Below are 12,500 nucleotides of genomic sequence, written 5' to 3'. Positions count from 1 at the left end.
ACCACCCTGAGCACGCCCGATCTCGGAAGCTAAGCAGGGTCGGGCCTGGTTAGTACTTGGATGGGAGACCGCCTGGGAATACCAGGTGCTGTAAGCTTTTTCACTTTTCTGTGCAAACAACAGAGGACGCTGCTGCTTCAGTAAACAGCACTGACTGTGCCACTGCTCAACTGTCAATCACTGTGCAGACAGTTCAGCTCACAGTGCACAAACCACACTTTCATATTATCACATTACACAGTTGACAAGTTGACAAGTTGAGAGAAAGAAAGAAAGAAAGAAAGTCAAGCAAAGACACCCGCGCTTGACATACACAGCCATGTCTGTGATGGTGTGGATCATCATGTATAAAGGGGGTAGTTGTCACTTGCTCTGCGGCTTACGGCCATACCACCCTGAACACGCACAGAGGAGGAGCACGCCGTACGTTCACGACAGTCAATCAGTCCGTGTTTTTTTGGATCGTTTTCAGCCTTGGTTTTTGCTGGTTTGTAATTTTTTAGTTTAGTATTTAATTTGTGGGTTACATCCCCCGACAGCTTTTGCTGTCTGGGGGACTCTTTGTGTTTAAAAAATCATTCAAATGGATCCAACGGTGACAGACAAAGGAACGGAAAAGACGACGGAGAAGAGAATGCCCGCGAGTGCGGACAAACAGAAGAAAATGTACGAAAAGAGACTGACAATCATGTTGGAAATAGAAGGAGAGGAGAGAACAACGATGATGGACATGCTGAGAAAAGTGAGGGCGGAGTGTGGAGAAGTGCTTGGCTGCCGTTTTAAGACGCCAAAGTCATACGAGCTGACGATGAAAGAGGAAAGCGGGAAGAAAAAGCTGATGGACGGACTGAGAATTGGGAACAACAGACTGATGGCGAAAGAACTGGGTAACAATGAAATGGTCGTCTCATTCATTAATCTGCCCACTTACATAGAGGATGAGGAAATATTGGCAAAACTACAGGACTGGGGAGTCACTGCGGTCTCGTCCATTAAGAGGAGGATGTGGCCAGGGACGGACATCGCTGATGGGACGAGGTTTTTAAAGGTCCGTTTCACAGACGCTGTGAAATCATTGCCATATTCCACTAAGTTTGAGACGGTAAGCGGAGCGGAGCACTTCCGCGTCATCCATGACAGGCAAGTTAAAGTTTGCCGCTTGTGTATACAGCCTGGCCACATTGTCAGAGACTGTCCCACTTTTATTTGTTTTAAATGTGGGAAACAGGGGCATTACGCACGAGAGTGTGATGCGGAGGGGAAATGTGCTCTGTGCAAAGAAAAGATCTCCCTGTGTGTGTGTGGAGAGCCGGGGGAGGACGCCGAAGAGCCGTCATACTCCGACGTCTCTGACGAGGAGGAGAGAGAGGCGGAGGACGGCGCCGATACGGGGAGAGAGGAGGATGGACGGAGAGGCGGCGTCGAGAGGGAGGAGCCGGGAATGACCGGAGAGACCCACGAGGAGGGAAACCGTGACTGTGGGGAATCGAGAGGAGACGAAGGAGGGAGAGACTCTGATAATCCAGCACCACAAAATCCAGACAATTATGCTGGCTTTGGAACGCGGGCAGCAAATGAAAAAGACGGGAAAGCTGTGTCGGACGGGTCTGAGGGCGAGGAGGGGATGGACGTCAGCGCAGAGACCATCAGACAGCTGAAGAGAAAGAAGAGGGCGAAGGAAAAGGAGAAGATGAAGGTTAAAAAGTAGAGGTATGGCTGCTGCTCTGCTATTCTTTTTTGTTTTATGCCTTATGTTGCATATTGCTTCGTTTAACTGTAACGGTCTAAGAGGAAAAACGAAAGCGGAGTTGGTATTTAATGCCATAAAAGCAGAAGTACTGTGCCTGCAAGAGACTCACTGGACTGACGAAGTTTTTAAAGATATCAGCTCACTGTGGAGAGGCAAAATTATTGCAAATAATATGAGTCACAGAGCATGTGGTGTTGCTATCTTGGTAAAAGAGGAGACATTGACTGACATACAGGTAGTCCACAAAGATGACAAAGGGAGGTTGCTTGTCATTGAATTTAATTTTTGTAACATTAGGTTTAGATTAATTAATGTCTATGCACCAAATATTGAAAAGGAAAGAAGAGAAATGTTTGATAATTTGAGGACTTTTTGTACTGAGAGATGTATTTTGGTTGGTGATTTTAATTTATGGTGTACAAGGCTGGATGGGTCCAGCAGTGTTAATTTCAGAAACGTTACTTCAAGGAGTGTTTTATTTGATGTTATGAATAAGGAAGATTTAGTTGATGTATGGAGGGATATGTATCCAAACAGGAGAGAATACTCAAGAAAGCAAATGGTTTTGGGAAAAGTGAAACAAAGCAGAATAGATTTAGTTTTGATTAAAAGAAATATTTTGAGTTGGGTTTTGAATGTAAAATATAAGTTTTTGGGTTTAAGTGATCATGCTGCTTTAACTTTTGGTTTTGGGGTGAGATGTGAAGGGAGGGGAGGGGGGGTTTGGTGTTTAAACTCTTGTTTGTTAAAAGAGGAGGAATATAGAAAAATTATTTCAAGACTTATAAAAAACGAGCAAGAAAATACTTTATTTGAAGACGATGTTTGTTTATGGTGGGAACAGATGAAGAATAAAATAAAAAGAACAAGTATTAGATTTGCAAAAAAGAGGAACTTTGTGAAAAAGAAAGAGGAAAATGAAGTGAAAGAAAAATTAATAAAAGAGCTGGAAAGACTGGAGGAGGATCCGAATCGGGATAGGACATACTTTATGAAATTAGAAGGTGAGATAGAATATTATGAGAGAGAAAAATATGAGGGAGCAGTTATCAGAAGTAGGGCTCAGTATGCAGTTGAGGGAGAAAAGTGTACAAACTTCTTTCTCAACTTGGAGAAAAGTAAACAGGTAAAGTCTTATATAACGGAGCTAGAAAGTGAGAATGGAGAGAGAGTGACAGATTTTGTAGGCATTTTGGAGGTAGTGGAAGCTTTTTATGCAAAACTGTTTCAAAAGGAAGGTATAGTGCAGGAATGTGTGGATGAGATATTAGATACTGTTGATGCCAGAATATCAGATGAAAGTAAACAAATGTGTGACGATGATTTGACAATTGATGAAATTAAAATAGCTATAGAGCAAATGAAATCAAGCAAGAGTCCAGGTTCAGATGGCCTGACACATGAATTTTATAAGGTTTTTTCTGATATATTGGTGCCAATACTGTTGAAAGTGTATAAGTGTATGGAGGAAAGGAAAACGGTTCCAGAGTCAATGGCAACAGGGGTTATTACTATCTTGTTTAAAAAAAGAGGGAGTCCGTTTAAATTAGAAAATTACAGGCCTTTAAGTCTGTTGAACTCGGACTACAAGATTTTAACAAAAGCTTTAGCCAATAGATTGAGGGACGTGGTAGGAGAAATAATAGCACCAACACAAGCTTATAGTATACCAGGTAGGGACATCACTGATGTCATATGTACAATTAGAGATGTAGTCAATAGTATGAATAATGATGGTGAGGGTGGTCTAGTCCTGAATTTAGACTTAAATAAAGCTTTTGATAGGGTTGAACATGGGTATTTAGAACAGGTTTTGGGCAAATTTGGTTTTGGGGATAGGTTTGTTAATTGGATAATGTTGCTATATGCAAATGCTAAAAGTTGTGTGAAAATAAATGGTATGCTCACTGATGTTTTCCCAGTACAACGGTCAGTCAGACAAGGCTGTCCTCTTTCAGCCTTGCTCTATTCTTTAGCAGCAGAACCATTGGCAACACTATGTAAAAAAGACATTTCTTTACAAAGCATTCAAATACCATATAGCACAAATAGTCTAATTCATCAATTTGCTGACGATACAACCTTTACTGTCAGAACCATAGAAAGTGTAAAAGGAATAATGAAACATGTTGAAACATATGGGAGAGCATCAGGAGCAAAAGTAAACATAGAAAAATCAGAAATTATGTGTGTAGGGCATACAAATCCAGAAGAGTGTGAAATTCCTTTAAAGATAACGAGAGACTTCATTAAAATATTGGGTGTGAACATAGGAGTACAGAGTAAGGAAGCGAGAGATGCCACATGGACTGGTATATTGAATAAAGTTAAACAATTATTAAATTTGTGGTCTATGAGAGGGCTGCGATTAAAAGGTAAGGTTGTAGTCATTAACTCATTGCTTCTATCAAAATTTAATTATGTGATGGGAGCTCTAGATCTCCCTGAGTGGGTTTTGAATGAGGTGAGAGCTGTAATAAGTAAGTTTCTGTGGAGAGGAAAAGGAGTTAAAATATCTATGAAGACATTAATAGCAGGGTATGGAGAGGGAGGGCTAAAACTGATGGACTTAGATGTTAAACGAAAAGCATTGAGAATAAAGGTGGTTAAAAAATATCTATATGGTAAGGAGGAGTATGGTTGGAAAGGGTTCTTTAAGGATTTTCTGTGTAAAAGTGGAGGATGTGGGGACAGTGGGATCTTTATGAGATTCAGAAAGAATATGTTGGAAAATCTTCCTGTGTTTTATCAAGAGGTATTTCTAGCTTGGGCAGATTTCATTGAGCACCTGAAATATGACTGCAAAACAATAAATCAAATATTAGATCAGCCAGTATTTATGAATCCACAAATAAAAAACAGTGGGAATGTTTTGTATGACAAAGTTTTCATACAAGCAGGATTAAAACAAGTGAGAGATTTTGCTTATGAGTATGTGCCTGGCTTCTTGCCAAATAGAGCCATTTTTGACAGTGTTGTGGAGATAGACGAGGAGGTAGGTAGAACTAAGGTGGATAATGTGATTAAGTGCATAAAAGGAAGCTTACCGGATATATGGATTAAAACAATAGAGAGGGAAACAGTTCAGGTAGGAAAGAGTGAGCTACCAGATCTGTACATTGATCAGATTGATGGGAAAATGCTCTTTAATAAAATAAAAGTAAAGATGTTGTACACGTTGATGCTGATGAAAGAAATCAAGACCCCAGCATCAGAAAATGTTTGGTTGAAGGTATTTCAGGATCTGAATGTGAAAGAAATTTGGAAAAATTTACATGTCAAGTACAATAGCATAGACTGTGAAAATTTGGACTTCAAACTCAGACAAAACAGAATATACACGAATGTGGTCATTCACCAAATTAATAAAAATGTAGATCGGTTTTGTGATGTTTGTAAATCAGATCCTGAAACACTGATGCATTTGTTTTTTGAATGCAAGGAATTAAAGAACTTTCAATTGAAACTAATAACCCTGATCAAAAACAATTGGAAATTAGATCTGATAGCGAATGATTGGAAGAAAGTTTTCTTTTTTGGTTCAAGTAAAACATCAAAAACTGTGAATGTTAATTTGTTTAATTTTGTATTAAGTCATGCTAGATATGCAGTATGGCTAAGGAGAAATTTAGCACATTTTGAAGGGAAGAGGATAGAAGTGTTAGCTTTGTTTGTATCGGTATTAAGGAAAGATGTTGCTTTGCGATGGAACTTTTTGAGTAGGAGTTTGTTTGAGGAGTTTTTTGTGCAAGGCAGTAGCCTTATTTCTATTGATGATGGAGGTAGATTTCATATTAATTTATGATTTTTATCCTTTGTGCTTTGTTTTGTTGTTAATGTGTATGTATATGTAAATATTGTGTTCTGAAAAGCTTTGTATATTTTCATAATAAAAGAAAAAAAAAAAAAAAAAAAAAAGCACGCCCGATCTCGGAAGCTAAGCAGGGTCGGGCCTGGTTAGTACTTGGATGGGAGACCGCCTGGGAATACCAGGTGCTGTAAGCTTTTTCACTTTTCTGTGCAAACAACAGAGGACGCTGCTGCTTCAGTAAACAGCACTGACTGTGCCACTGCTCAACTGTCAATCACTGTGCAGACAGTTCAGCTCACAGTGCACAAACCACACTTTCATATTATCACATTACACAGTTGACAAGTTGAGAGAAAGAAAGAAAGAAAGAAAGTCGAGCAAAGACACCCGCGCTTGACATACACAGCCATGTCTGTGATGGTGTGGATCATCATGTATAAAGGGGGTAGTTGTCACTTTCTCTGCGGCTTACGGCCATACCACCCTGAGCACGCATCACGCATGACAGGTTGCACGGCAGTTGAGAGATAGGAAGTGAGCGAGAGAGAGCGAGCGAGCGAGCGAGTGTTTTTTTTTCGAGTTATTATTTGTGTGAATGAGCGTGTTTTAGTGTTTGAGCGACTGTGGTTTTTGTGTGTTTTCATTCCCCCAACAGCTTTAACGCTGTTTGGGGGGATTACAGCTTTTTCTTTTCCCTCTTTTTTTTTGAACCCGTTTGTGGGTTTAAACTACGGATGGACAAAATGGCGGCCAGGACTAATGGACAGTTTACAAACACTTTGAGAAAGGAAAACGGACTAAACGAAACGGTAACGGCGAAAACACAGACAGCAGGAACGAAAACGGCTTATGAAAAAGATTTAACGATCCAGATTGAGCTAAACGGAGATGACAATGTAACAACGATGGAGCTAATGAAGTGTGTGAGAGAGCTGTGCGGGGGACTAATTGCATGCAGATGCATTGGTAACAAGAGATACGAGATCACGATGACGAACACGTCTGGGAAACAAAGGCTGCTGGACGGCTTCAGGATCGGAGCAACGAGTGTGCTGGGGAAGGAGCTGACAAATGACGAGCTGGTGGTGTCATTCCTGGGGCTGCCGGCGTACATTACGGACGAGGAAATACTGCAGAAACTACATGGCTGGGGAGTGTCGGCCACATCACAGATTAAGAGAAGAATGTGGCCGGGAACGAGAATCGCAGACGGGACCAGGTACGTGAAAGTAAAGTTTAATGAAACGGTACAGTCTCTTCCTTATTCGGCTCGGTTTCAAACGGCCACGGGGCCGGAATACTTCAGGGTGATTCATGACAGGCAGGTTAAGGTGTGTAGAATTTGTATTCAGCCAGGGCACATCCTCAGAGAATGCCCGGAATTCACCTGTCATAAATGCGGAGTCCAGGGGCATTACGCGAGAGAATGCGTAAAAGTCGAGGAGAGGTGTGAGCTATGCCACAACAATATGGAAAACTGTGTCTGTAGGAACAGTGAATCAGAGGAGGTCCGTGAAGGGTCTGAGTCAGGTCAGGAGGGGAGTGAGTGCGAAGCTGAGGAGGCGGAGATGGAGTGTTTCAGTGAGGCGGCGGGAGCTGGTGAGACGAGGAGTCCCAGCGCAGAGCCGCAGGCAGACGAGAGCTTGGTGAGCGCGCAGTGGTGTGATTCTGACATCGAGAGCGCTAGTATGAGTCTGCCCTGCGGCCAAAGAGAGCACACTGAGGCGGGGACGGGACTGGGAAAAGCTCTCGGACCCGCCGATCTCCCTGCTCTGGAAAAATCACTATTAACCGCCGCCTCTCAGGCTGAAACGGACGCTCCGCAAAGCGCTCCGCTCTGCGCTCCGCGCTCGGCGAAGAGCGCACCGCCAGCAGCTCCCCAAATGGCTGACTCGGAATCCGACATGGACCTCACACAGATCACGCAAATCAGAAAAAGGCAAAATACAGAGAGGCAGGCGAAAAAAAGCAAAAAAAGTAAGGCAAAAAATCAGATATGATAGCAAATCTCTCATTTTTGCAGCTCACCCTCTCCATGACAGTTATTCTCTCGCTCAATGCCCGTGGGCTCCGCAGCAGAGGGAAAATTGAATGCATTCTTGGGTCTGTCAAATGTGATATCTTATGTTTACAAGAGACAAGATGGGATGAAAGCGCCATCAGTTTTGTTAAAGCGCTGTGGAGAGGGTCGGTCATGTATGCTAATGGGACAGATTTAGCGAGAGGAGTGGCCATCTTATGCAAAGAAAACAGCTTTGAAAAAACGGACTGTGTGCATAAAGACGCTGAAGGCAGGATGATTGTAATAGATGTGGAAAGAGGGGGGGAAAAACAAAGGATTATAAATGTATATGCTTCAAATGAGGAAAAAAACAGGAAAATATTTTTCAAACAAATAACAAAATGGTGTAAAACGAATTGTGTGATAATAGGGGACTTCAATGTTGTTTTAAACAAAATGGATATCTCAGCAAATAATGTATTTAAGGAGGATGCCAGCAGGAAAATACTGTATGAAACCATGAATGATAATAACCTGACAGAGATATGGAGAGTGTTACAGCCAAACAAAAGAGAGTTCTCAAGGAGACAAGTAGTTGAAGGGAAGTTGAAGCAGTCAAGAATTGATCTATGCTTAGGCACTCCAGCAGTGGTGTCTCAGTTAAAAAGTGCAAGATACATACCCAACAGCTGGAGTGACCACTCTCTGCTAGAAATAAGAATGGGGAAAACAGGAGAGTTTAGAAATGGAGGCTTGTGGTGCTTAAACAATAGTTGCATTGAAGATGAGAAATTTAGAAGAAAAATGAATAATCTGTTAGAAGCAATGACTGAAGAAATATTGAACACAGAAGATGTGATAGAGTGGTGGGAAGGAGCTAAGTTAAGAATCAAAAAAGCATGTATTAATTATTGCAAACAAAAGAGATGGATAGAAAACAGAGAAGAGGAAGAAATCAGAGAACAGGTAAGGAGAGAATTAGAGAAGATTGAAGAAGAACCAAATTATGATGTCAGTAAATATATATGTTTAAAATCTCAATTAGATCACTTGGAAATGAAAAGGTGCAAGGGAGCAATAATCAGGAGCAAGGCGAAGCATATCACAGAAGGAGAAAAATGTACTGCCTATTTCTTGGGGCTAGAAAAAAGGAAGCAAAGCAAAACATTCATAAAAGAATTGAAAAATGAGAAAGGTGAAATAATAACAGATGCAGTAAATCTTTTAGAAACAGTACAAACATATTATAAACAGTTATTCACAAGTTGTAACATAAAACCAGAAAGTATGGAGGGAGCTATGGAGAGTATTGAAAGTAAATTGTCTAAAGAGGACAGAGAGTGGTGTGATGCTCCACTTACCTTACAGGAGGTGGAGATGGCAATAGGAGAACTGGGGAAGAACAAAAGTCCAGGCACAGATGGGCTGTCAGCTGAGTTTTATCAAGCTTTTAAACTCAGGTTGGCTCCGATCCTACTCACAATGTATAACCATATGCAAAATGGAGGTCGAACTCCCAGGACCTTGACACTTGGACTAATAACTGTTGTATACAAGAACAGAGGGGACAAAGCCTTGCTGGAGAATTACAGACCAATCAGTTTATTAAACACAGATTACAAAATTCTCACCAAGATATTGGCAAACAGGTTAAAATCAGTCATTTCTTCCATCATCAACTGGTCTCAAGCTTACGGCATTCCGGGGCGAGACATCACAGACACAATTCTGTCAGTTAAAGAAACAATAAATCACATGACAAAACAGGGTGGAATCTATCTGGGTGTGGACTTCAACAAAGCATTTGACAGAGTCGAACACAATTTCCTCTGGGCAGTACTGGCAAAATTTGGTTTTGGCAATAACTTCACAAATTGGATACAATTACTATACAGCAATGCAAACAGTAAAGTCAAATGCAATGGGCAATTATCAGACACTTTTCGGATTCAAAGATCAATAAGGCAAGGCTGTCCCCTCTCCTCCCTGTTATACAGCCTGGTGGCCGAACCCCTCGGAATGTTAATCAGGAAGGACAAGCAAATTAAAGGTATAACATCACCAGCAGGGAAAGAACACAAAATAGCACAGTTTGCGGATGATACTAACATAATGACACAGGATGAGGACAGCATAGACAAGGTTTTAGTTCATATTGAAACATACAGCAAAGCATCAGGGGCAAAAGTCAACTTTAACAAATCAGAAATCATGTACTGTGGCGAGGTGGTGCGGTCACCAGGCAGATGGCAGTTCAGGGAGGCAGGAGAGAGTGTCAAGGTCCTGGGAGTGCACCTGGGGAAAAACCAGGACAAAGCCAGAGACAAAACGTGGAGGGAGGCGCTGGGAAAAATAAGCAGCACGCTGGCACTGTGGAGGATGAGGGGGCTCACACTGAGAGGCAAGGTGGTCGTAGCCAACTCCCTTGTGCTCTCACAGCTAAACCACATACTGGCAGTCTACGACATACCCGGACACATCCAAACCAGCATAAATAACAGCATCTCCACGTTTCTCTGGAGAAGCAAAAGAAATCTAATAGCACACAGGACAATAATCAATGACTATAAAGAAGGAGGTCTAAAACTAATTGATATTGCAACAAAGAAACATGTCTTCAGAATTCAAACAATCAAAAAAGCCTTGCAAAATTCTAAAAATCATCCATGGCAAGATTACCTGCAAAAAACAATAACCTCCTTAGGTCACTGTGGCAGACACAACCTCTGCCAAATTCTACCCAAGAAACAGTACTCACATCTCCAACCGTTTGAAAGAGAGATCCTTGAAGCCTGGGAGCTGGCACGGCCACTCCTCAAGACAAAGGTCTCCAATAGGTCACAGTTACTGAAGCTCCCCATCCTCCACAATCCAGAGCTCACTTGTAGGGGCACCTCCCTCTCATATGGCTTCCTGGTGGCAGCAGGGCTGCAAACATTAGGGGACATAATGAATGGAAAGGGTAAAATAGACAGTGAAAAAATAATGACTGCTTTGAGGGACAAAGGGTGCAAGGGGAAAAAACAGTACATACAACAGGTGTGTGAGGAAATGGAAAAGAACATGCCTCCTGAATGGAAACAAGCCCACAAAAACTCTGTTTGTAAGGTGCAGGATGACACCCTGGATTTCCTCCTGTGGACTGGTGCACACACCAAAAGCATGCAAGAAATAAAATCTAAAACATGGTACACTATGTTGCTAAAAAAGGCCACACGGAGGCCCACCTCAGAAATAACCTGGAAGAAAGCATTCCCATTCAAAAACACGTCTACAATTTGGCACAACATAAGTCCTTGTTACAGTAACCCACAATGCACTAACACAGATTACAAAATAAGGCACAGGAGGATCTTCACAGGCGTCATTCTGCACCAGATTAACAAAAACATGTACGGAAGAGACTGTACTGTTTGTCAAGAGCAGGAGGAGGATTTAGAGCATCTCCTCCTGCATTGTCCCGTCTGCATTCCTTTCTCTGAGCAGGTCAAAGAACTCCTGGAAATGTGCTGTGAACTCAGGATTTCCAACACAACGGACTGGCAGTGGACTCTGCTATTTGGACTAACGGAAAAGAGAAAAGGAATTAACAATGAACTCATCAATATCATCCTTGCCTTCGCCAGACACACAATCTATACAGCCAGGAACTATGCACTCTATGATAACAGACAAACCAACAGGTGGAAGATCTTCACAAACTCAATAAAACTTCATATACGGACAATGCAAAAAGCAGACAAACAGAAATTTGAAAAAATCTTCTTAGACAAAGCAAAACTTGTGAGAATAACAGGAGACAATGTGCTAAGTTTTGCTTTTTAAGTAGTGTCATTATGTCTCTTCAGAATGTTGGTCTTCCTTGCTGGTTGATTTGTGTTCTATCTGGTTCCAGCAGGGTATTTTATTTCATCATGCCATTATAGTCCATTTTATTTTAATGTATTTCATTTTAGTTTGGTTTTTTCTCCTTTTGGTGTTGTTGTTTCTTTCTTTCTTTGGGTTTAAATGTGGACACCGGTACCCTTCAGTTCACTGTATTGGAGGGAGATCCAGTCTTCATAGAAAGTTAATGTGAATCTCTCCTGGGGGCGTGGAGACTGCACTGATTTTTCGTTGTTTCTTTCTTTGGTGTTTGTAAATATAATGTAAATATGGGTTTTAAAAAAAGCATAAATCACTGCATACTTTAGCTTTCACTGTCCGAGTTTACATGTTGAGAATAAGATTGAATGATGTAAAAATTTGAATTTTTTGATAATAAAAGAGAAAAAAAAAAAGCACGCCCGATCTCGTCCGATCTCGGAAGCTAAGCAGGGTCGGGCCTGGTTAGTACTTGGATGGGAGACCGCCTGGGAATACCAGGTGCTGTAAGCTTTTTCACTTTTCTGTGCAAACAACAGAGGACGCTGCTGCTTCAGTAAACAGCACTGACTGTGCCACTGCTCAACTGTCAATCACTGTGCAGACAGTTCAGCTCACAGTGCACAAACCACACTTTCATATTATCACATTACACAGTTGACAAGTTGAGAGAAAGAAAGAAAGAAAGAAAGTCAAGCAAAGACACCCGCGCTTGACATACACAGCCATGTCTGTGATGGTGTGGATCATCATGTATAAAGGGGGTAGTTGTCACTTGCTCTGCGGCTTACGGCCATACCACCCTGAGCACGCCCGATCTCGTCCGATCTCGGAAGCTAAGCAGGGTCGGGCCTGGTTAGTACTTGGATGGGAGACCGCCTGGGAATACCAGGTGCTGTAAGCTTTTTCACTTTTCTGTGCAAACAACAGAGGACGCTGCTGCTTCAGTAAACAGCACTGACTGTGCCACTGCTCAACTGTCAATCACTGTGCAGACAGTTCAGCTCACAGTGCACAAACCACACTTTCATATTTTCACATTACACAGTTGACAAGTTGACAAGTTGAGAGAA

General features: G+C 41.8%; 1 non-coding gene and 1 pseudogene across 1 annotated transcript; both read left to right on the top strand.

Moving 5' to 3' along the window:
* LOC139616122 (5S ribosomal RNA) overlaps positions 1 to 97 on the top strand; it is a 109-nt pseudogene extending 12 nt beyond the window's left edge.
* Positions 98 to 12,212: 12,115 nt separating this feature from the next.
* Positions 12,213 to 12,331, top strand: LOC139615554 (5S ribosomal RNA). The gene has a single exon (XR_011687437.1). It is a non-coding gene; the product is annotated as a 5S ribosomal RNA (ribosomal RNA).
* Positions 12,332 to 12,500: the final 169 nt, after the last annotated feature.

The sequence above is a fragment of the Trachinotus anak genome, unplaced genomic scaffold (assembly GCF_046630095.1).
Source record: "Trachinotus anak isolate AG129_WGS33_773 ecotype Australia unplaced genomic scaffold, CSIRO_AGI_Tana_v1 ptg000056l, whole genome shotgun sequence".
Taxonomy (NCBI): Eukaryota; Metazoa; Chordata; class Actinopteri; order Carangiformes; family Carangidae; genus Trachinotus; species Trachinotus anak.
Note: the sequence above shows the minus strand (reverse complement) of the source record. Positions and strands in the feature narration are given on the sequence as shown.